The sequence below is a fragment of the Vulpes lagopus genome, chromosome 10, assembly GCF_018345385.1.
Source record: "Vulpes lagopus strain Blue_001 chromosome 10, ASM1834538v1, whole genome shotgun sequence".
In the NCBI taxonomy this organism is placed as follows: Eukaryota; Metazoa; Chordata; class Mammalia; order Carnivora; family Canidae; genus Vulpes; species Vulpes lagopus.
This window is the reverse complement of record NC_054833.1, coordinates 20,938,981-20,965,143: the sequence shown is the minus strand read 5'-3', so window position 1 is coordinate 20,965,143 and position 26,163 is coordinate 20,938,981. Positions and strand designations below refer to the sequence as shown.

Genomic DNA, 26,163 nt, shown 5'->3' with positions numbered 1-26,163 from the left:
TTTAACTAAAGGAGAAATCCTGCAGGTTGCTTTAAAATAGAGATAACACAGCAAAATTCCCAGAGGTGGCATTTAGCAGTGAGATTTGGTTTTTCATTTCACCTGGCTTAATAATGAAAACATGAAGGATGGCTCCCGATTTCCCCCAGATCAACATATTAATCCATTTAAGGAAATACCACAGGAGGCTGTTCCTACTTTTCTGCAGAAGGCAGATTTAGTTTGTTCTTGCTTAAAATTGAATGTAGCTCTCAATTATAACAGTACTGGAGCCTGAGCGCTGTAACATGAGCTGGATTTCCATCAGGCCTGTGAGCAGAGGCTGCAGTGAGAGCAGAGGGGGCTCGGGCTCAGTCAGCAGCCCCTGATGCCCTCCGTGGTGTCAGAGGAAAGAGTGTCAGCACTAAACTCCAGGGCAACGCCACCACGGCACACACCCTGCTCTGCTGACTACTGGGACAGAATCAGAGAGAAGGGAAAGAAGGAAGAAAAATGGTCCCCATCCCTCAAAAGTTCTATATATATGTGTGTATGCGGGGGTGTATGTGTGTGGATGTGATTGTGTTTACGCATGTATGCATGCATGCACGCTCACGTTTTCTATGTGTATACATGTGTATTCACAGATTTATTTATATACGTACAGACTTATATACCTACGTATTTATATAGAATAGGAGGAACTTCATCAGTATTTCAAAGTATATCAAGCATAAGCAAAAACGGGCAGGAAAACCTCTGGCCGGTACTCTTGGCTATGAAAATTGGCCCTGAACATAAAGTCACAGGCCAGCTTTAATAACAACATTATTTTCCAAAGCACTTGCCACAGAGTGAGACAAACTGGCTCCAAGGAGGGTCCTCTCCTCTGGTCTACAGCTCTTGAGGTTATGCCCCTTGGTAGGAAATCTAAATAATCACTGCCATTGCCTTTGCTAGGTTGGAAGAGGGTCAAATCCAGAAGAAGCAAAGATTTCTAGAGGCATCATGACCATCTGTTTGAGTGGGAATTTTTAAAATGTCCATAATTATAGTGGAATGGAGGCAGGTACCCTCATTGTGTAGGCAGGTTCACAACGTGACACTCCTCTGGGCCACACTGGCAAGTGGGGATCACAAGTTCTAATGCCACCACATGGGAGAGTCACAGGAGTTTTAAATGGGGAGGGACAGGATCAGATCTGGGTCCTGGCAAGAGTTGCGCTGGAGAGGGCAAGGCTGACAGCAGGTGCCACTCACTCTGGGTGAAATGTCAAGTAGGAAGGCAGGTCAGTGTGTGGTCTGGAGAGATGTATGGGTCAGGTGTCACCGCCACTCAGGTCGTCCCCAAAGAGATGAAGGTGAGTGGGGTGGGCAGAGGGCAGACCATGGTAATGCAGGGAGACAAGGAAATGGTTGAAGAAAGGAGCCCCCAGAGGGGACTAAGGGGCTGCATAATGGTGCAAGAGAAGCCAGGGAAGTAGGGGCATTTCCAAAACCAGGGGAAGATAGTTTTCAAGAGAGATAGGTTACCACATGGCTGAAAGTCAAGAGAGATCATGTAAGATACAGGATAAAAATTATTTATTATTTTATTATATTTTATATATTGTATTCATAACAAAGAACTCAGTGAAGGCTGCATGTGAGCTAAAACACTATGCAGTTCTTTGCTGCATACTAACCCACCTCAAGGTCTCTCTTAAAGCAAAGCTGTCCTCCAGGTCTCTAACTGGCAATTATATCTTAGGTCTTCGGGTCTTCCCATCATGACATTTTGTTCAAGAAGTTGGCTTAAAATTCATTCCTTTTATCCACCTCCATCACACTTATGCTGTGAAGCTTTGTGGGACCGCCTCAGTTCAGAAGTTCTTGATACTGCCTTTATAAAGCATTTATCGTAATACTTGACATTGGGAATATGTTAACCTAGCCATGCTTATTCAGCATGTGTGTAAAGTCTTGGAATCTGCTTTTCCTGTTGCTCATCTATTTCCCCACATCCTCATTTCCCCCTTCTCTTTGGCTTTCTCCTTCTAAGCCATCATCTTTTCCTGGAATGTTCTTTTTTTTGCCTGCCCATATCCTGCCTCCTCCCCTGCTTTTTTTGAGAGAGAGAGAGACAGCGAGTGAGCTAGCGAGGGCGCTTTAGTGAGGGGGCACATGTGGGAGTGGGGGAAGCAGAAGCAGAGAGAGAGAGAGAGAGAATCTCAAGCAGACTCCCTGCCAAGCTGAGGCCTCACCATCTCAGGATCCTGAGATCATGACCTGAGCTGAAATCAAGAGTCAGATGCTTAACTGATGACTGAGCCACCCAGGCGCCCCCTGAAATCCTCTTTCTTAAATTTCAGCCATGGCTGCTCTTTTCTATGAAGAAGGGGTTCTGCTGAGCATCCGTTCAGAAGTGATCTTTTGTTTTTGTGGAACACTTTAGCGGAATGACTATTCTTCCTGCAACGCTGAACGGTAAATGGTATTTCATTTCATGTGTGTCTGCTTGTGTGTGTAATTCCCCCTCCCTTCCAACTGGATCTGAGCTCCTGGAGAAGGAGCAAACTAAGCTTTTCAGCACCTGACTGATCTGGGTCTACCCTCTTGGACTGGTGTGTAGGCTCCTTGAATCTCCATGTTCAACTGAAAAATGGAGGCCAAGATGCTGACTTTGTAGGGGTGTGGTTCTCAGCCAAGTCAGGTGTGAGCGGCACCCTGCTCCATGCCTGAGGTCAGTGGCAATCACTGACCAGCAGATGGATTCCTTCCCTTTTTCCCTTCCTTCTTCTACCTCCAAGTCAAGGGGCCATAAATTAACAGAGATGAAAATGTGCCCCAAATAAATAGGAAGCAAAGGATTTAGATCAGAAAAATGGAATTCCAGTAATCATTACATCCTGTATTCATAATACGGGAAGTCAGTCTAACTTCTCTGAATTTTGGCTTTCCTTTTCTTGAATGAAAAATATAATACTACTGGTCCTGGCCAAATTACTGAAAATGCTGAAAATTACTGAAAATTCTGCATGGGATAATATATATGACATGTATAAAACTAGAAGAAATTGCTGAATTACTGAGTAACGAAAATATTCCAAATTATGGTTCATGATATACAACTTTAGATCTTTTATTACATAACAATATTCTGATCTAGTGAATGAAAAACTATGTTAGGAATAAGAATCGGATTAGGGGTTGTAGATTAAAATTTTATCTATTTGCCCTTTGGTTGGCAGAAGACATGGATGGGTAAAGGAAGAGAAGAAATACAAGATATGAAAAAAACTATTAGCTAAATAATAAATTAGTAGGATTTACCTTTAAAAGTTTTCTTTTATTTACCTTTATGTAGACTTTTCTATTGCATTTCTTTGAATTGCTTTATATAAGCAGCTGCCCCCCACCCCCAACACAACCTTAAATAGATTATCAGATGAGCACAAAATAACCTTTGCGGTCAGCCTTTGTAATAACTTATGAAATCAATTAAAGCAGTACAAATACAAAATATTAAAATATAGTGCATCAATTATTTTTGGTTACTGAAGAGGAAAGTAAATAAGATATTAATCATGGAAGAAAGCAGTTACAAAAGGCTGTATGAATTATGTAAAAATTCTAGTGATGTATTTTCATCACAGTAGATCTGTATTCACAATGGCATTTAAGAAATAAAATTTTAAACAGCCACTACCACCATGTTTCTCTTTGGAAGGAGCTGCCAGGGCTTTGTGCTTTCACGGTACTGAAATACTTGAGTTACAATCATGAATTCTTAATCAGCGTGGTGGGGCCGAGGAGAAGGAAAGGGGGAGGAAGGCCGGATATAGCAGCAATCTAGGCCTTTCTTGTCTGCTGAGCTAGCACAGCGCACACATTATCTTCAGTGAGGTGCTCATGGGGTAATTAGGAAGGGAGGGCAATCTGTGGAAAATCTGAGCATATTCTTGAAAAGACAGTTTCCCCACTTCCTGTTAGGCACCCTCAGAACTCATAATCCCTGGAGAACTCTGAAAAAGAAGAGGTATCCCTCCTCCCCAGTCAAGCCAGAACACAAATGATGCAGTCTAACAGGGTTGCTCTTTGGGGCAATCAAGGTGGTATTTCAGTTTTAACTGTGCCCTGACTCAAGCACCAGCAGGGGTCATGACCTTATCAGTACATGAGAATCACCTGGGGAGCTTTTAGAACTCCTAAGGTCCAGACTGCAACCAGAACCCAGGTATCAGCAAGCTTTCAGAGCCCTCCAGGTGATTCTAATTAATATGTATGGGAAGAGAATGGTTTAACTTGGTCAAGTTCACACCTATTTCATTCACCTAAAAAAAACAAAAAACACAAAACACCCCCCCACACACATTAAATCTTTAGCTTTGAACAGCTTCCAAGCAGAGAATACAACAGGCTTCTGCATCATCTTCTAACCCTGCCACTTAGATGTCCCTTCTTTATCTCCCTAAAGGTGATAGGAGTGACCAGCAGTAGTGAGCTTGATGTGGCTCTGGGTCAGGGGGAGATGTCCATAGCTCAAAGATTGGATTGTGTGTGTGTGTGTGTGTGTGTGTGTGTGTGTGTGTGTGTGAGAGAGAGAGAGAGAGAGAGAGAGAGAGGGAGAGAGAGAGAGGAAGGAGGGAGGACGACGGGGGTGAAGCAGGCAGCAGGGGAGATCTGTTTGCTCACATTTCATGGTAATGGAAAAGCTAATTTTTTTTAGGGTTATAAGTATGTGTGAAACCATCTGGTGTTTCCTGCTGTTGCATCCTTTAGATTTCACATGTTTATATGTCCATGGCATCAAAACATCATGAACCTAAAACAGTAATATTTAAAGGACATCACGTTTTAGTGTAATTACAAATATTATTGATGTTTCATAGGCATACTATTTTAGAGTGTTAGCAGTAAAAAAGTAGCTGGGTATGTACATGACATACATATTCTCTTATTATAAGTAAGGAGAAAAGGAAAAAGACACAAAGAACCCCCCACCCTCACCCCCATGTTAATTGGCCATCTGAATATCACCTTTTGTGAATGTTCATATTTTTTACCCATTTTTTAAAAGCTGGTTTCATTCTTTAAAAAAAAATGATTTGTAGGAGTTTAAAAAATATACTGGTTGTGGATCTTTTTTTCAGACATTTTCATGCATTCTTTTTTATTCTCTTAATAATGGTACCCTGGCCATCACAATTTTAACCTGGCTCAATGTATTCATTTTTTTCTTTTATGGGTCACACTTCTTGTGTCCTGTTTAAGAAATCTTTGTATACTGCAAGGTAATAAAGTAGTTTTCTTTTGTTTTCCTCTAAATTTTTATACACACACATACTTTTCCCACTTAAATCTAGAATCCGCTTTTATGCATAAAATGAGGAAGAGGTCAAGATTCTTTTCTCTCCAAAGAGCTATCCAATTGGCTGAACAGCATTTATTGAAAAGGCTAATAACCCTTTTCCACTGCATGCTGAGTCATCTGTGCCATAAATCAGGTGACAATATATAAGTGGGTCTCTTTCTGGACTGTATTTTTTCCATTGATCAGTTAGCCTAGCACCAATAACACAATCTTAGTTATTACCAAAGCTTTTTTTTTTTTTTTTAAATTTTTATTTATTTATGATAGTCACACAGAGAGAGAGAGAGAGAGAGGCAGAGGGAGAAGCAGGCTCCATGCACCGGGAGCCCGACGTGGGATTTGATCCTGGGTCTCCAGGATCGCACCCTGGGCCAAAGGCAGGCGCCAAACCGCTGCGCCACCCAGGGATCCCTTACCAAAGCTTTTGAATAGGTTATTTTTTTAAAAAATATTTTATTTATTTATTTATTTGATAGGTGGGGGCAGCGAGAGAGAGCAAAAGCAGAGGGAGAGGTAGAGGGAGGAGCAGAGTAGGAGGAAGAAGCACAATGATGTGGGGCTGAGCAGGGAGCCATGATGTGGGGCTCCATCCCAGGACCCTGGGATCATGACCTGAGCCAAAGGCAGATGCTTAACCAACTGAGCCATCCCCTTGAATAGGTTTTATATACAATAATGGAAGTATTCTAGCTTTCTTCTTTAAGAATTCCTTGGCTATCCTTTGTCCTTCGTAAATCCATGTGAATTTTTTAATGAGCTTCTCAGTTTCTGCAAAGAAAATTGCTAGTAATTTGACTGGTACTGTATTATACCTATACATCAACTTGGGGAACACTGACAACTTTACAACGGGTATTCCAATTTCTAAACATGAAATATCCCTCCAGGTACAAATATATGAAAAAGGGCTCATCTTCATGAGTTACTAAAAAAATTACAATTAAAACCACCATATATCCCCTAGAGTGGTTAAAATGGAAAGAGACAGAAAATACCAAGTATTAGAAAGGATGTGGAATAACTGGAATATATATTGCTCATGGGAATGCAATTTGGGGCATCTATTTTGGAAAACTGCTTGGCAGTATCTTCTAAAGCCAAATATATGCAAAACCTATGACCAACCAAGCAATTCCATTCCTAGAATGACCATTCACTAAAAGATAAATACAAAAATATATATACTGGCATGACTCAACCCCAAACTGGAAACTACCCAAGTATCTGTCAGTAGTGGAAAAGATAAATAAATTCTGTAGTGTATTCACACAATGAAGAGATACAGAGGCCTGAGGACAAACCATCCACACCCACATGCAATAATATGGACAAATCTCCAACAATATTGAGGAGTAGCCTGGTTCCACTTTAGAAGGCACAACAGGAAAACCAATCTATGGGATAGATCCCTGACGGTGGTTTGACTTGGTGAGGCAGAGTGACAAGGAAACACAAAAGCTGGGTGTCACCTGCCAGCCGCCGGCTCCCGCGCCTGCTCGTGGGCTCCCCGCCGCAGCTTCAGCACCGCGGCCCCACATGCTAAAGTAGCTGTGCTTGGGGCTTCCGGAGGAATTGGGCAGCCCCTTGCGCTGCTCCTCAAGAACAGCCCCTAGTAGCCGCCTGGCCCTCCGCGATGTTGCTCATGCACCCGAGCGGCCGCGGATCTGAGCCACATCAGGCCAGAGCGACCGTGAAAGGCCGCCTCGGACCTGAGCAGCCGCCGGGTTGCCTCAGAGGCTGCGATGTGGTGGTTATTCCGGCCGGAGGGAGTCCCAAGAAAACCAGGCACGACACGGGATGACGTGCTCAGCACCAAGGCCTCAGCTGTGGCCACCCTGACTGCGGCCTGCGCCCAGCACGGCCCCGAGGCCACGATCTGCGTCAGTTCAAATCCGGTCAACTCCACCATCCCAACCGCAACGGAGGTTTTCAAGAAACACGCAGCTTACGACCCCAAGAAAATCTTCGGGGTGACGACCCTGGACATCGTCAGGGCCAACACTTTCATTGCAGAACTAAAGGGCTTGGATCCCGCGCGAGTCAGTGTTCCTGTCATTGGCGGTCATGCCGGGAAGACCATCATCCCCCTGATCCCTCAGTGCACCCCCAAGGGGGACCTTCCCCAGGACCCGCTGACAGCCGTCACTGGGCGGATCCAGGAGGCCGCACGGAGGCGGTGAAGGCCAGAGCTGGAGCGGGCTCTGCCACCCTGTCCGTGGCATACGCCGGAGCTCGGCTTGTCTTCTCCCTTGTGGATGCAATGAATGGGAAGGAAGGAGTTGGCGAATGTTCCTTCGTTAAATCCCAGGGAGCAGACTGTGCCTATTTCTCCACACCATTACTGCTGGGGAAAAAGGGCATCGAGAAGAATCTAGGCTTTGGCAAGGTCTCCCCTTTTGAAGAGAAGATGATAGCAGAAGCCATCCCGAGCGGAACCTCCATCGCAAAGGGAGAGGAGTTTGTGAAGAACATGAAATGAAAGGGCAGCCAGCTAGCAGCCCGTTTCCCTCACTTGTAGGCATCATGTCCCTGCAAAGCCATCTCCTGCCCTCATGTTTCCCTTGTGTTAACCACCAGTGTCATGTTAACGTCACCGCCCCTTCCACTCGCAGGTCCACCAATGTGTGCATCAATAAAAGCAGGCTTCCATTTTCTTTAAAAAAAAAAAAAAAGAAGAAGAAATACAAAAGCTTGGGGGAGTGTTCATAATGTTCTCTCTATTGATTTGGGTTCTGAGTACATAATACCTTCACTTCACAAAAAGACTATTTATATATTTTATATATATTATATATAATATTTTATATATTTTAACAAAAAGTGTTTATATATTTTAACAAAAAGCATTTTTAAAGGAATTCATAATTGGGCTTTCCATTGAAAAAACAATTCACTTTTAAATAATTCCCTCTCCCCATTTGTCCCGCCCCCTTCCTAGGGCATTTTTATGACCAATAACCTAAAGGGAATTCTTTTTTCTCTTTTGAATTATTAAAAACAAAACAAAACAAAACCAGAACAAAAAAAGGGGGGGGGGAATTATGCTCTGCAGAAGCTTCCCCAGTTGGATTAGTTTAAGAGTTTAAATGCAGTGCTTTTTTGTATATTCTTTCAACCAAGCATGTTGAACTGTTTGTGAGCATCTAATTAGAAGCGTTTTCTTTACCTTTTTAAAGATGAGAAAGTGGAGAAATAAAGGATAGAAGACATTGCTAGTTTCAATGAGTTTGTCTTAATTCCTTATTCAAATCATTACTTATTATTCCTGCCCGTTAGAGTGATTTAGCAATAGCTTTAGCAAGCACACAAGTGTATCTCTGTGTTTATTTTTCCATGAGCAGCCTCTTTAATGGTCCCTTTGCCCATCTTTTTGTAGATTTGTTATGCTAACATCCAGTTGTCCTAATTTGTTTTTCTCTAGTTTTGTGCTGGCACTAAACTAATCAGTGGATACAATCACAGAATCCCAGGAAATTCATTTTTAGATATGACACAACATAATTTTCCCCAAACTTGTAACGAAGGCTAGCTTATTTCCTTCTAGTCTATTTCTAGAAAAGAGGCTACCGAGATTGAGCGTTTCCATAATCCACTAACTGAAAAGTGTAGAGTGAAACAGAGAATTGCAGATAAAGCTGAGACTGTTTAACAAAACCAATAAAGGGAAAGGCTAGCAGGGCAAATGTAGTTTTTTAAAAAAAATTATAAATACAATTATAATTCAACTTCTAATAAAAATACCAAAAATGATTATAGTAAGAGAAAAAAATCTTATTCACTAGAATAGCAAGTGCTATGAAAGAGCTATCTGAAGAATATTTTGTTCTCTTTGTATCTACCTCAGCGTTGGTAATACATTAAAAAAAAAAATAGAATTTTTTAAGGAATACCCTACAATAACCATCACCACACAGATTTGTGGTAGTGCTGAAAGCTGTCTGTGGATAAACTTTTTTTTAACCACATTAAATATTGAAAGGTTCATTTATTTTTTTTAAATATATTTTTTAAAGATTTTATTTATTCATGAGAGACACACACACACACAGAGAGAGAGAGAGAGAGAGATTGATTGAGGCAGAGAGACACAGGCAGAGGGAGAAGCAGGCTCCACGCAGCGAGCCCGACATGGGGCTCGATCTTAGGACCTTGGGGTCACGACCCGGGCCAAAGTGGCGCTAAACCGCTGAGCCACCCAGGCTGCCAGAAAGGTTTCATTTAAAACGCTCAGAAACTACCCAACACCATCGTCTAAACAGTGTGGAGCTGAGGTGGTGACAGTTGTTTTAAAAAGCTGCACTATGTGATTTTCAGGCCCAGTTTCTATGCTGAATATATCATGTAGCTATTCTTCATTTTTTCTATTTATTTATTTATTTATTTATTTATTTATTTATTTATTTATTTATTTATTTATTTATTTATTTATTTATGATAGTCACAGAGAGAGAGAGAGAGAGAGAGAGAGAGAGAGGCAGAGACACAGGCAGAGGGAGAAGCAGGCTCCATGCACCGGGAGCCCGATGTGGGATTCGATCCCGAGTCTCCAGGATCGCGCCCTGGGCCAAAGGCAGGCGCTAAACCGCTGCGCCACCCAGGGATCCCTCTTCATTTTTTTCAAGGTGTTTTTATTGTTTCTGTTGATTTTGGGGGGTGAGGCAGGAAGTGGAGTGATGTTATATCTGTGCTGTTTCCCACTTGTCTCCATTTGTTCCAGGATATCTGTCAGAGACCAGAGGGGAGGAAAACGAGTTCTTTGACCCCATAAGTGATCCATATCGGGATGAACACCCTATCACCACCACCGGATGAGATGATAGCACAAGGAAAACAAAACACTGATTTGAGCTTCATATGCTTATTTTTGTACATACAAGGAAACTAATAAGTTGCTTAGAATGAGGAGGAATAAAATACTAGTTTTTAAAAGCTCACTTGGATGAATGAATTGTTGAAAATTGGAATCATCTGTACTTGAGTAAATAAAAATTGAATTTATTTTGAGAGTCTGAGAATTTTCCTGGGATATAATTTGTTATATTCAATGGAGGCAACCCTAGAAAAAAACCTCTTATCACCCCACTGTGAAACATCCAAAGCAAACCAAATCAAGCACAAAGGCCCTGTAGTTGGAGCAGTTGGCTTTATAGGGAGACAGGGAAGGGCCATCCATTGACAGAGTGCCTTCTACATATGTGTTCCTCTCCATTCTTACCTGTGCACAAATCATCACAGTGAGTGTAATCCACAGTTGAAAGCAGCCCAGCATATAAGTATAAAGCTGATTAACCCACAAAAATAATTTTACTGAGGCATCCTGTCCCCAAATGCTGTATCATTAGAATTTGACAAGAAGCACTGTCTACCCTGGGGAAATGATTATTTCAAGGTGGTACCATAAGCAGATACACGATCATTGGCATTTAAACCTTTGTGGTAATTTAAAAAAAAAAATGGTCGTAGCAAAGCCAGAGAAGCTGACTTTTGAAGAGTGTAATTTCAGAAATGGTAGATCAAAACAAACTGTTCAAAGACTCCATAAATACATGCAGGTATGCCTTGACTTATTCAGAAGACACATCCTAATGACTCTGCTTTCAAAAATACAAATCAAAGTGTATTTTAAATAAACTAGAAGCAATTAAGCTTGATTTTTAAAAAACACATAGTGACTCTTTTCTGAATAAAGGCAAAGAAGACTTTGGTGTCTGTGCGAATTACTGTCCTGCTACATTAGTCCTCCCAAGGCAGGCCTACTATGGCAGTCCCCCATAGCCTGAAAGATCAATTCTAACTTTGCTCTCACTACCCAGCCCGGGCTTCAAGTCTTGCATTTAGTTAGCATAGACCCCTCTTCCCATTGGTCCAAACATCTTCGATAAGCAAAATCTTAAATTTGTCTTTGTTGTTACGAGTAATATACGCACAGAAGAGCATAAAATAAAAAAGTTTTTTTCCTTTTCTCTTGTCCCTCTGGTCCCCTGCCCCAAAGATAATCACTGCTAATGGCTTCTTATGTCAGAAAAAGTCTCCTATCATGAACACACAAACACATAAATACACTGATTCAAAGTTCACTTTAGCTTTGAGCTGCTTTACAGACTAATTCTCCTACGTTCTGCTCTGTGCTACCTCTTCCCCTACTAATTCCTGCAACATTAATAAGTACACTGTCACATACTGACCTGTTCCTCTTTTTCAACTAGCTTTACCTCCTTTTGCCTTTTTAACAATATATCCTTATAGATCTACAATAGCACTCAGCACGGTGTGGGGCACACAACAAAAATTATAAAAACTCCTGTCCAGTGAATGATTTTACATTCTGAATTGTGAGTACAATTCACTTTCCCTTTTCTGCTGCCATGGAAGAGGCTTCTCACACACAAACAATGCCAAGTCAGATATTTCTTTTATTTTTTTTCAAGTCAGATATTTCTTAATGACCTACTCTTTACTGAGAGGAAGTGCCTGTTTATTTAGATTATTAGTAGCTGGGCTCTGATCCAGAAATCCATTTCTGGAGAAATACATTTCATTTTACTTTTAGCTATGAATGGGGTATACATTTTCTTTGGTTATTTAAAATAGTTGGCTGCTCTGATAAAATATAGTGATGGACAGAAAATAATAGATCGTTGTTTCTTATGTCATATTATTGGGAAGAAACAAAGAAAAAAACACTTTTTTTTTTTTTTTTTCAGAAAACAAGGAGGTGCTCAGAGACTAACCAGGGCATGCCAAAGGGTCACAGGAACTGGTTAGAAAAAGCTCCCACTGGCAAATGTGAGCATCAAAGGAACAATGATGGCAACGGACCACACTTTGAACAAACAAATCTCTAGTGATACTCAAAAAAATAGGGGAAGAGTTAGGGAGAAAAGAGAAAGCTCTTCTGTATCTGTATAGAATGTCAGCAAGTTGGAAAATCAGCTATTGCAACCACTCATGTAATACAGGCAAGGGTCATCACCAATGACTCCTGAAACCTAGATGAAAAGTTGAAGCAGAACATGATATCCAATAGGCCTTCAGTATCACTTACTACTTACTACAGGGAGAAAGGGAGACCTCAAGCAAATATTCAAACTGAGCATCCCCAACAATGGGGAGCTTCCTGATGTGACAAAATGAGCACACAGAACTCATGTAGTATTCTTGCCAGAAATTTTTTACCTGAATCTAAGGACAACGAGCTATGTCTGGGTGGCAGGACATTATCTAAGACAACTGGCCTGGACTCTTCAAAACTGATATCTCACAGAAGACACAAAAAAGGGTGAGGAGAGGGTTGAGAAGTGCTGGCAGTCCAGATTTAAGACAAAAGAAAGATGGCAGCCAGTGGGTGGACCCTTTATTGGATCCTGATGGGAGCCAGGAGAGGGAGGAATATGATGGGAGACTATGAAGAAATTTGTATTGGATTGTATTTTATACTAATGGATAATACTATTGCATCATTGATAACTGTCCTGGATGTGATATTGGTATCTTGCCTATGAAGGAGAGTGTGCTTGTTCTTAGGAGACAAATGCTAAAAAATTAGGAGAGTGCCATTATGTGTGCAACTTACTTTCACATGGCTCAGGAAAACATACAGAGAGTGACTGTCATGGTGACAGAGGAAGAGGAAGGAGAACAAGAGGGCAGGCAAATCAGTGAGACAGAACAAATGCGGCTAATGCTAGCAACTGGTCAACCAGGGCGAAGGGTATGTAGGTTATTATTGTATTATTATAATTTTTCCTTTTTTTGTATTTCTGAAAAAATTGAACATAAATAGGTATGAAAAAAACCAGAGCAGCGTATTTTTTTCTCTTTCTTGATTGAACAACAAATGTTAATCACTTAGATGATAGTAGTTAGAGCTGATCAATCTGAGAATCAAAGCAGAGATACAACTGGTTAGTTTTTAAATGAGAACACAAGGAGCCAGCTGACACACAATAAAAGGTGGGAACAAAGCTTGTTGGGGCACATGACAGCATCTTTGTCAAGCAGGTACCTCTTTTAAAAACAGAGAATTACAATGGTACTGCTAATGGCTCTGCCAACAGTGTAACCAGGTAGGTGGAACACAGCAGATAAACCAACCACTGGTGAAGCTGCCACAGGTATCAAGAAGTGAATCCACAAATACGGAATCTGCAAATAATGAGAATCACCTGTATGTGAAACATATACCTTTCATTCCAACACACCATACGTATTCTCCTTGGAGGTTAAATCCCCTTTTGCAACCTTGAAAGTGCTTCCTTGTCGAGGGTTGTGATGCCGATTTATTTGCTTGCCTTTTCCCAACTGTCTCTTAGTATTCTGTAGGCCCCGAAGGAAAAAACCCAGTTCTATTTTACCCTGTCACTTTGCACTCTACATTTGTTGTGTGACTTCTGCTAGGTTTGTGGGAAGAAGAGATGACCATTGTGGTACTTCTGGATGATATTAACATTTAAATCAGTAGACTGAGTGTTGGAGGAGGTCATCAAGAGGATGTGACCGCCAGTGACCTGTGAGCCAGACCCTGGCAATTAGAGGCTCCTCACTTCCTCCCTTGTCCTTGGAATGTGTGTTTTCCCACCGTTTCCACAGTAGGAGCTGATTTCAGGGACGTTACCTTAAGAGAATACGGTATTTTTGAGACCACCTAGATGGTATGTGACTGAATCCATTTTAGGCCTCTGCCTAGACTTTTAGTATTCAAACCTGCCACCTACCAACCTGGAGCGGTCTGCCTCTTGCTTTGGTCTCTGCCTGGCCCTTCATGTGTGGGGGCCAGTGTGTAAACCAACGCTGAGTAAAACAGACTACTTTCCATAATGTGGATGTGCCTTTTCCAATCAGTTGAAGGCTTGAAAAGAACAAAGTGGCTGACCCTCTCCTAAGTACCAGAGAATTCTTACTGCTTGATGGTCTTAAGAGGAGTATCAGATTTATTCTGTTTTTGGACTCAAAATGACAAAAAGGCTCTTCATGGATCTTGAACCTAAAACCATTAGCTCTCCTGAGTCTCTAGCCAACTCACCTTGCAGATCTTGGAACTTGTAGCCTCCATAATTGTGAGGCAATTCCTCATAACAGATCTCTCTCTCTTTTCCCCTCTCCCTCTCTCTATAAGCATATATCCTCTTGATTCTGTTTCTGTGAAGATCCCTGATTAATTCATTGGGCAAGGAAAGCTCAAGTGGAATCTAAAATTTCACCCATGCATGACTGGAAGAAGAGGGGTATGATTAACAGAAATTTGAATGCAAGGAGGTGGAGCATATTCTGAGAAAGAAATGATGAGTATGGCTTTGGTCATGCCAAATGGGACAGTGAGATATTCATTTGGATAAATCCTGCAAGCAAGAAAAATGCACGAACAGATGGGGTAAAGTGAAGCATGTGAACATCACATCCTATATGTTTAAAATGGTCTCACCCAAATGGCTCAAATAAATCTTTGATAACCCTCTGCCAAATGTAAGTCGAGAGTAGTAAGGGCAGTCTATCTTTTTTTCAGAATGAATGATTTCATTCTTGGTTTCAATAATACTTTATAAAAGTCCAATATAAAACAGACTATACATGGAAGACCATAAAGTATTTATTAGACTGGAACAGAAACAGTAAGTTAACTTCATTCTTAACTGATATGAAAGTGATAATAATTAAAAAAAAAACTAAGAAGTACCTTTGTAAGTCAAAGACTGAACTGGAGTTCAGGAGCGGATGGACTATTGGCATTGTATACACACACACATTTTTCTAGGGGAGCATCCAAAGCTTAGCCAGATTCACAAAGGTTCTGTGACCCAAGAAGTAATTAAAAGTGAAACCTCATTTTGTTCCTTTAAATATGGCCATACGAATGTCAAGATTTCATCTAATCTCACAGCACAGGAGTAACACAATAGTAGGACATTAAATATAAACACCTTCTCCTCTCAAATTGGGCATATATAAAATTTCCTTATATTGGGTATCAATTTTGACCTATCACATCTATTTCCAGTAATCTGGAAATCCCGAATGAAGAGCTAGATAAGTGAACAAAGATGTATCATTCACAAGGAGGTCTGCCAAAGCTTTGCTTAAAGTGGCACATATCTACAGGTGTAACAATAAGGGGTTAGCAAAATAAATGAGGTTGGTGCATTGGGTGGGACCCTATGTGTCCACTTAAAAATGATGATGCATGCATATTTTTACTGACTTGAAAAATGTTAACTTGGAAATCACAAAATTATAAATGATTAGTAGGATCCCATTTAACAAAAAAAAAAATACACATTCATACGTGTCTATCTACAGAAGTAACATTCTGGAAGGATATACATAAAAACTGGTGTGTCAGGATAGAAGAATTCTGAAATAATTTTTCTTTCTCCCCTCAAATATTATTATAGTAACTATAGATTATCCATGTAATAAAAAATGTAATACTTCCCTTGAACCAACCTTCCCAATGGTAACAAAACCACTAATCATTCATCAACGTCATATCTGTCTCCAGCTCCTACCCTCTCTCCCCTTGTCAGGCAAAACAGGAAAGCACTGCTTCTTGAGAGCCCTTCATCCTTTCAATTCCTACATTTGCAAGTATGAATCCCTAACACCATTCGGCATCTAGCACTTGGAGGGCTTATTCCAATTCATAGTCGACTCGACACCTCTTACTGAGAAAGACACACCAATGTCACACAAAAATGGGAGGGGTGGTGGAGGACAGTGACTGCTCACAGAGATCCAAGACTTATTTTATAATCAGGAATAAATCTGCAAGTTTAAGCTTTCCACAGCCATAATACAGCAATCAATAGCAGTTGTTATCATTTTGCTGATGCTTGTTAACCAACCGTATAAGCATTTTAAGAGTCCAGGAAGGAAGATAAGGGGAAGGCAGGGGAGAAAAAGAAACATTTTAAGAGTCCAAAGTGATGACAAAGCACCTCTTTCTGTGGTGAAAGCTCTGCTGGAGCAAAATGTGGGGATTTTAGGCTACTGTCACGGTAGGTGATGAGATTTTCCCCCTTGCTTTTATCAAATGTGGCAGATTTATACAGGATGTTTAAATTGTTTATTGTTATTTTTTTTAGGTTGACTGGATAAGGAAACAGCTATGAATTGGGGGAAACCTACTCAGAGGTAATCAGTTTCTAGAAGAGAGCACTGTAAATCTGCACCATGCGAACAGAGTCCATCAACTTCATCGCGACACCCACCCAGCCATGTGGGGACGGCAACAGGATGATGGTCTGTGTTTGTAACTCCAGGTTGTGTGCTTCAAGAAAAGCACCCTGAGCTAACCAGCTGCATTACGAACTGTAGCCCATGTCCAAAAGGGGCTCTGGAGATGCACTAACTACGGGATTACAGGCCTGCCTGGAAGCCAAAGGTTGGCAGCGGATCTAAAAGGTAACAAGTGAACACATGTGCTATAAACCCATGCCTTCTAACACGCTGCGAAAGTGTGCAGAAACACGGGCTGCCACTGTGTGCAAGAGACACGGTCTGAAGAGCAGCAATTTTCAGAAAGCCAGAAAAAGCAAGAGCTGGTGAAAGAGCATTTCCGAACACTGAGGGAGAGAGAGCCCGAGATAAGGACCACAGATCCAGGAACACCTCCATTCCTCTGGCTTCCGTGCTAGATTCGCACAGCTGGCCTGATCCTGTTTTGCAGGATGCCCTGAAGGAAACCCCTTTCCCCAAGCACTTGGCCACCTCAGGATTCTGACATTCGGACCTGTACGGTGGGAAGTTGCGCTTTACATGGAGGGGACGATGCCATGTCACTGCACCTGGCCTGAAGTGCCTCCTTCATCTCACAGATACACAGACCTGAAACGTCCACTGAAATTGGGGCACCCAGCTGGCTCAGTTGGAAGAATGTGCGACTCTTGATCTCCAGGTCATGAGCTTGAGCACCACACCAGGTGTAGGGATTACAAACAAAACAAAATAAAACAAAATTTACTGAAATTATTCTCATGTTCACTAACTCTGAATACTATGTTCCTATGAACTCCAAAGGGATATGTAAAGTAATGTGGGGGAGTAAAAGTACTCATTCAAAGTTTACAAGCTGGTTAGTTATTCCTGGATTTTAAAAAATGGGCTTTTGATGATTTTCAGAAATAATAACTACCAGATTATACCCAAACTCCCCAGATTATACCAATGAAACAACATGGTATGAATTCAGTGACCTATGGGGCTAGCACCTGGTTAGTGTTTCACTCCTTAAATGTTCGAAGATAAGAACAATGAGAACTCCCTCACTGATATGGGGCCAGGTTTCACAGCAGCTTCTTTACTGTCAATAAATCCATTTTCTAATTACATACAAAGACATGTTTGTCTTTGACCCTGATTACATTAAAATACCAGAAGTATCGTTGCTTTAATGTGCATTATAGAAACACAACTCCCTAAGTGAATCTGATCCATTAATAACATCTCTTTAACTACTAATGATTTTTGCAGACATGTAATAAAATATTTTATGGCTGTTTTCAACCATCTGTCCTTCTTTCTCAATATGAATTTGCCAGAGGTGTAGTGAAATTCCCTGTGCTTTGTGCCCTTACACAACATACCAACTAGACAGTCTCTCTGTCACGCATGCTGTACATGGAGCTATGCTCCGGGTACTGCCCTAGGAGCTGGATGGAACCTTCTGTTTCCGAGATTCTTTACGTTATTCCTTGAGCCGGGTGGGCTTCTAACCTACTGTAAAGCAGCACAAGCACCTGTGTACCCAAGATATGCAGAGCTAATGAATCGTGAACTAGTCAGTTATAGGATAAGAACAACCAGCTGCATTAAAGATGGCACGCTTTAAAGAGTAAAACATATTTAAGATTGCAGTCCTTTGAAGTTAGCAATAACCTGTGTTAACATATTTGAAATGCCACTGAATTATGTTATTGACAAGAGCACTTGATGTATGAGTGATCAATAAGACATCAGGCCATATATGTTAAGCTTTCTTCATTTACAAACTTAGTATTTACTGAGTGCCCATTATGAGCTAGAGGCCTCTGATGGTCAAGTTTTCTGAGCTGAGATAGGGCTCATGTTTAAATACGGATGCAGGGCAGCCCGGGTGGCTCAGCGGTCTAGCGCCTGCCTTCGGCCCGGGGCGTGATCCTGGAGACCCAGGATCCTGAGTCCCATGTCGGGCTCCCTGCATGGAGCCTGCTTCTCCCTCTGCCTGTGTCTCTGCCTCTCTCTCTCTCTGTATCTCTCATGAGTAAAAAAATAAAACCTTTAAATAAATAAATAAATAAATACATACATACATACATACATACATACATACTGATGCAGAAGAGAAATGTATTTTACAATGAAGTAGGTCTTAAAATGGACCAACTTTCAAATGATAGTAACCTGCTTTGAGAGTTGCTTTCCCAGCAAGTTGTCCTAGAGATAAGAGGCAGATTTCTGCGGCCCTGGTGGCTGTGGAATAAGGAGGCCGTGAAGAGTTACTGGAAGCTACTGAAGGACCTTATGCCAAGGCCTTGGGGAAAAGGTCGTGGTGACCGCTCACGTCACTTCTGGTCCTGAGCTCCAGGATTCTGTGACAAGAGAACCATGACCCGGGACAAAGACTTCGGAAAACCACCTCTTCTATCGTCAGGCCTGATGTTTTCCAACACACAGGCTTAGGAAAGATCCCTGGCTGCTACTGCTCCACCCTGCCTCCCCCCCCCCCCCCCCCCCGCCCCCGCCAATAGAGTAAAGGAGGAATAAAGAGTTTCCCACAGCAGCTGCCTGTGTTTAGATCTTACAATGCATTTTTACAGAAAGTAGTGAATGTTCTAGAGAATATTGAAAAAAATCATTAAAATTTCACCTTCAACCAAAAGAAAAGCAACTAATTTCACCCTGCCAGGGCACTACCCATGCTACTAAGGATAGTGTCACCTTTAAAATCAATTACTGTGGTTAAAACGAGGACCGTATCTGTCTTTCCTCACTTGTGGCTTCCCCCAGAGGTGATAATGAATAGAGCCCGAGGGATGTATATTGCACAGGGACGTTTTCACAAAGACTCACGTCATAAAAAAGGAAGATAAAGAGCATTCACTGTGCTCATCCTGTTTGGTGTTACTATGACATTTCTTCTCAGAGGGAGGGGGTTATTTATAAACTCCGTTAATGATTAGTTTGAAGAAGGCAGGAAGAAAAATAAAGCTTTCGCTTTAGATTTCTTAAATCTCTTCTTTGTTTATTTTCCTATACTTTTATTTTTGTCTTTACACTTATAATCAGTAATTGTTAAGTTCCAAATACTAAATTGGGGTACATATAAAAAATACCTATTTTTCTTTTTACAGATACCAGGCTTAGGACACATTTAAATTCTAACCAAAATTGAGAAGAGTTGAGGCTATGAAATAGAAGTCAATCCTTCGATTTTATACAGCTAGGCAATAGAGGTCTGTTCCTTAGCTTAGAGACTGGGCTTAGAGACATTGCACATATCCTTAATGCACTACAATGCTGCCATTCCTGTGCTAATTACAGAGGGAAGAAGCATGCCTTCCACTTAGTGAGAACCTAGATTCTTGAACAGAGGCTCTAAGAGGCCGTCTACACTCCAGTGTGCAGATTCTTGTGAATAAATATAAAAATGTAATTTTAAATACTGCTTTGCTTTATGAGTTCTGGACCTTTTTAAGAGGGGTTCAGAGCCTGTACATAGATAATAGTATAAACCCAGATCCCAGGAAGGTCCAGAGGCCCAAAACTGGTGGTCCCTGGGCTACGTGCAGCCAGCAAATGTGTCTGTTGGCCCACAGCATGTTTTTAAAACAATGTGAGCCAATTCAAAAATCCAATTTCACAGTAAAATGGATAGATGTGGAAATACAAAGACTTCATTCTAACCTTCATTTAGAACTAACAGCTGTCCCCTAAAAAAACTTTATTTATTCATGAGAGACAGAGAGAGAGAGAGAGAGAGGCAGAGATACAGGCAGAGGGAGAAGCAGGGACTCCATCCCTGGACTCTGGGATCACGCCCTGAGCCAAAGGCAGGTGCTCAAGCACTGAGCCACCCAGGTGTCCTCCTGCATTTGATTTTTTTACGTGTGCTTATTCAACCTTTTCTTCCCTGCCTGACTGAGGGATTTAAGAGGTAATGGGACAGGGGTGGAACTCCTAGGCCCTTATTCTTGAATGGATGGTGGCAGTGGGGCGGGGAGTTAGAACATATAATTCTCATGTAATGTAATACAGGAATTATAATTCTTCTGAGAATTCCAGGATAAATGGGCTGTTGTAATACTAAAGAGAAGGGGTCTGTGGTTGTTTTAAAACAGCCACAAATTTTGTGACACTCCTCCCATTGAGAAGTGGGGGTCTATGTCCCCATCCCTTGAATCTGAACTCGGGGCTGCTGTGACCAACAGGGTTTGGCAGACGTGATGCTATGTGTCTTTCAAGACGAGGCCATAATGGCCATGCAGCTGGGTCTTATCCTCTGGAATACTGTCCCCTGCAGTTCTTGCGGATGTTCTGTTCAACAGTCGTAGTGGGTCCCAGCCAAGGCAACCAGATGGGTGTGAAGAAGCCTCCAGGTATTTTGACTTCTAGCCGACTGAGTTATCCCCAGCAGTTTAGTGTTCCCTAGTAAGGCTGGCATCATGCATCAGAGACACATAGTCTCTGACAGTACCCACTGTGTACTATCAGTTCTCTGTATTTACGAGTCTGTGCCTGTTTCATTTGTTTTGTCTTTTAGAGTCCAAATATGACTGAAATCATATGGTATTTCTCTTTCACTATCTGACTGATTTCACTTAGTGCCTTCTAGCTCCATCCGTGTTGTTGCAATGGCAAGATTTCATTCTGATGGTGTACGTATGTAGTGCAGCTCTTCTTTATCCATTCATCTATCATTGGGTACTTACGTTGCTTCTATATCTTGGCTATTGTAAATAATGCTACAATAAACACTGGGGTGCATATATCTTTTCCAAACTCCTATTTTATTTTCCTTTTGGGTAAATACTCAACAGTGGAATTACTGGATCTAGATTTGTCTTTGGAAAGGACATTTTCATTTTTTTGTCCTCAAATCAAGAATGATGTCAGCTGATTACCTATTTCACAAGTCTTTCCAAGTTTGGGGGAATATGAATCTCAGATTTCCCAAAGTGAGAGAATATTATTTTATCACCATTGGAATGAAGATGGAGGTATTACTTCCAAAACTTCCTGTATATTTTCCAGTTTCTCATCACATAATTACATGTAAGCACTGTTGTACTTAGGGATATACTTCTTTGATGCTCTAAATGACACGTTTCATTTTGTTTAGGATTGTTGGCTCTTTGAAAATACCTTAAAAAATCTCATTTATATGTCATAAATGTGTGTCAAACTTGAAAATGGCGATATGAAAGGTAAATCCGGAAGTGTGCTAATATAGCTGCATCATTAATAATTGAAGGAGGACTACTAAGGTCTCCCATTTCGCTGTGTGTTTAAGGGAGCTGTGCTTTTGTGACAGCTGTGACCACTGCTGAAATATAAGATTTGGCACAAAAAATTCACAGATGATTTGAGAAATTTCTCAACTCTGTGTTTCACTGCTAGTTAATGCATCTTCTTAAGGCTTTTCTTAAATGGCACAGTTGATGTATTCTTGAGGATCTCAGAAAGGAGTTTTCCTGGTAACACAATGATAGTCAGGAATAATCACGCCCTGGCTTGGAATGAAATCTTCTGACCAGAAAACCCTGCCCCTGTTCTCCAGGGTGATTTCTTTTTAAGTACCGACTGCTTCTTTAAGAGCATAATTCAGTGATACATGAGCTCTTTGGTGCCAACACAATTATCATCCACGTGAAGGATGCTTGTTTAATTTACCTCTCAAGCCAGACTCCCATGTTGTCTTGTTATGACAGGCTGTTTCTGTCCTACTGCTCTGGCTTGAGGGATATTTTACTTAAATGTTTTTTTTTTTTTCCTTCATTTTGGCTACACTTATCAAATATATCCTTATGGTGCCAGGTTATTTCAATGACTTACAAAAATATAAAATCCAACTAGAGTCATAAGATGCTCTAACTTATCTTCCTTGAATAGTTCGAGGGGCTAACATACAAGTTATCACGCTAATAGTGTCTGTTTTCTATTATTCTAAACGAGTCAGGCCAAATGCATTTATTATTCCTTATTATTTACTATAATCATTAGGAAATGAAGATAGTCTTCAAGAAACAGACAAGACCTCCCACCTTTCTTAAGACTGTCATTTGTGGAGATGATAATGAATTCCAGGGATGGTGTCTTTGTTCAAAACATTTCTGAAAGCCACTCCTTGCCCTGGGTTCCTGCTATCTACCCATGTGTGCCACCACTTTTCACTATATATTTAATTGTTTGAGAAGATCTGTTTTCCTCTAAAACTGTCAGCAGCTAAGGAGTAAGGACTGGAATGGTCTGCTCATCTTATGTCCCTCTTGTCCCACAGAACACTTGGCAACATGGTAGGTATTCAATATTTATTGAATGAATAACTCATACATTCATTTGCATATTGCTTGTGTTGTCAAAGTTTCATCCTTTGAGGGTAGATTTACCTTTCAGAAATAGTCAAAAGTGATTCAGAGTCAAGTCTGAAGAAAGAGGCCATGATAAAACTCAATTTTCTTATGTGCATTGGAAACTGACACTGATGGCAATTCTGAAAAGGAAGTTTACTGAAGTAAACAGGTAGGTCCTTAAGGCAAATAATTTAAAGAGTCACACTTGGATGTAGAAATTCTCATGTGGTTCTTAAAAATCGTTGTTCAGGATTCTTAAGCATAACTTTTTTTTTTTTTTAAAGCTTCTACAAGTGAACTGCTTTCCTGCAGATCTGTGTTTGTGTATAAATGAAAAATACAAAAATCACTTATTTGTATCAGTGTTTCTTAAAGGCACATGTGAATATGGGTAGATTTCATACTTGGGCAATCTGTATTAGTTTAAAAGGGACCAAAAGCACATTTAGCCTTTCCATCTTGGCTTCCTGTTCTATTTCTTCCTGTTTCTCTATATCTCAGCCTGAGGTGAGGCACCAGTGCAGGCTGGAAAGAGACAACCTTGTGCCTTCTCTGGCTCACACCTGTGGCAGGCATTGTGTACTGGTGTAAACATCTTTCTCCTAATGCCTGTGGTGTGCAGAACTGGGGAGAAATGCAAAAATGGTGACGGAGTGAAAAGTAAGCCGGGTCAACTCAGGAGTGAGTAATGTCAACATTACCTTGGAAGTGAGATACGCTGAGGGTGAGCTTCATTGTGAGATGGCCGGAAGCAGACAGCCTTGGCCCAACGCGATCCCATTAACCTTGATTCAGGGCTGAAGCTTAGCCTTCCTCTGCACCCACCATTCTTTACTCAACTGCTATAAATGCCAACTTTTAATTCAAATGGATGTATTGCAAAGTTCATCTACTTAGACTTCTTTAAACCCCCCGGTGTATAACTTACATATAGTAAAGCATTTACACCATTAATGAATCAAACTATCTCTGTTATGGCTGTAAGCAATTCCCTTCCCTGGCAACTTCTAAAAGGGACAGGTGAATACATTCACTTTTAGCATAGATCACTTCAAGAACGAGAAGAAAGACCTAAACAAATTTAATCCCCAACATTATTTTTAGTACGGTCCAAAGACGTTGAAAATCAGAAAAAAAAATTTTTTTTAAGTTTTCACGGAAAAGAGATTTTATACATTTTCTGTGAAATGACAGGCTAGAAGAATCAATATTGAGCACCGCAAAACAAGCTGGTCCTGAAAGTGAACTTCACAACCCACCTGACTACCCTTGTCTGCCTCCGCCTCTTTCTCTTAACTGTCATGGTCTATGTGGGCTGCTTTAACACTGGGTGGCTTCTAAAACAACAGACATTAACTTCTCATGGTCCTGGAGGCTGAGGGCCTGAGATCAGGTGTGAGCACCATGGGGTGCTAGTGAGGGGCAGACTGGTGATATTTCCTTATGTCTTCACATGGTAGAGAGTAGAGGGAGGAGGCACACTCTATCAGGACTCTTTTAGGACACATCCCATTCACAAGGGCTCTATCCTAACGACAACTAATCCTAAGTACCTCCCAAAGACCTTGCCTTCTAATATCATCACGTTAGGGGGTGAGATTTCCACATATGATTTTGAGGGGACATGATCATTGAGTCCCTAACAAACACAGAGGACCACTCTGTAGCTACCATGAGGACGGTCGGTCGGTAATCCAGGTCAGTGTCTGATAGCACCAAAGCAGCTACAGATATTCTTTCTCTTTTTTCAATAATAAATTTACTTTTTATTGGTGTTCAATTTGCCAACATACAGAATAACACCCAGTGCTCATCCCGTCAAGTGCCCCCCCTCAGTGCCCGCCACCCAGTCACCCTCCCCCCCGCCCTCCCCCCCTCCCACCACCCCTAGCTACAGATATTCTTTTTTTTTTTTTCTTCAGATATTCTTGTGTATGCTCAGCTAGCTCCACTTCAAGTGTTGGCTGGAGCCACCTTTTCACCATTTTGCTTTTTAGGGCTCTGCCAGGGTAATGCTTCCCGAACACCTCTACTGCTCCATCCTGTTTCATAGGCAACTGATACTGATGCTTATTTAATCCCACTCAAAAACAGAGGCACCAGAACACCCTCAGTTGGACGTGTCCTTTGTGTCTCTGTGGACTCCCTGCTTCTGAAAGTGGAATTGGCAGATTGTGCTCCCCTTCCTTACAACTACCCCCCCATACTTACTCCACACATCCCAAAACAGGAGAAAGGTTATGAATCTACAGGATCTTATTGATCTCTGGGAATCTCACTTACAAAGGAGTCAGTCATGGCTCGCTGAGGGTAACGCTTCAATGAAGTGAAGATTTAACTGAAATTTACACCAACAACTACTCACCCCGTTTTTCCTTGGAATGCTTAGTGAAACACAAAATAAAAACATGTATTGCAATAATCCAGATAACGTGGCCAAGACTCTAATAGAGAAGCAGACAGATTACAGAGGGGATTGAATATGAGCCCAGGCCAGCTCGGGGAACCTGGTAATTTTGGACAATAGAAAGGAACCATAGATCAGCTAGCCTGTCACGCTTATTTTACAGCCCAAAGAGGAAAATGGCTTTCCCCAAACTGCGCTGTGAACTTCAGGCAAAAGTATAAGGAGCAGCGAGAGAGGGAGGCTGCCGGGTTCGCAGGGCGGCCCAGGGCCCTGTGGGCTGTACAGCTGTCTCATCCCAGGGCTGGCTGGTTCTTAGGACTGCGCTCTGATCCAGGCTCTACGGGGAAGTCTAAGATACGAAGCTGGAAAAAGAGAAAAGACTATCAAAGTGATGAAAAGGTGCTATTTCCAATGGAGATTTCCTATTCAAAGTTTTCCTACAAATAGGAGAAGGAATGAGGTAGCTGCTCCCCACCCGAATTCCGCTTCGCCTGCCTTGATCCCAGTGGGGAGGTTGGAAGATGTGATGCCTTATACTTACCAAGTGTCATGGTTTGAGAAAGACAAGTCTTTCATATCTATATTACCTTTACTGACCCAGAGAGAAACAGGAGCGGAAATGAATAGAATGGGTGGGTTCAAAGTTTTCTCTGGTTATACTTCCCTGCCAGAGTGGGTTAAAATCAAGTGAGTTCTTTTTAAGGAAGAGGGCTGACTAGCAGTCCAAACTTGCCATTTCAGAGTGGGGTAAAGCATGGATTTGCATGTGCGCACACACACGCATGCGTGGTTTATACACCCTTGTACAACTAGGAAATGATATATTTTCATTGGTAAGAACATGCTCTTACTGACCTCACTGAGATGCACAACTGAAACAA

The 26,163-nt window shown here is 41.4% G+C and overlaps 1 protein-coding gene and 1 pseudogene across 3 annotated transcripts in view; one reads left to right on the top strand and one right to left on the bottom strand.

Annotated features, from left to right (window-relative positions):
- The window catches only part of LYRM4 (LYR motif containing 4), a 163,909-nt gene that overhangs the window by 44,654 nt on the left and 93,092 nt on the right, over positions 1–26,163 (bottom strand). The gene's annotated exons all lie outside the window — the stretch shown is intronic.
- On the top strand, positions 6,622–9,019 carry LOC121499338 (annotated as a pseudogene).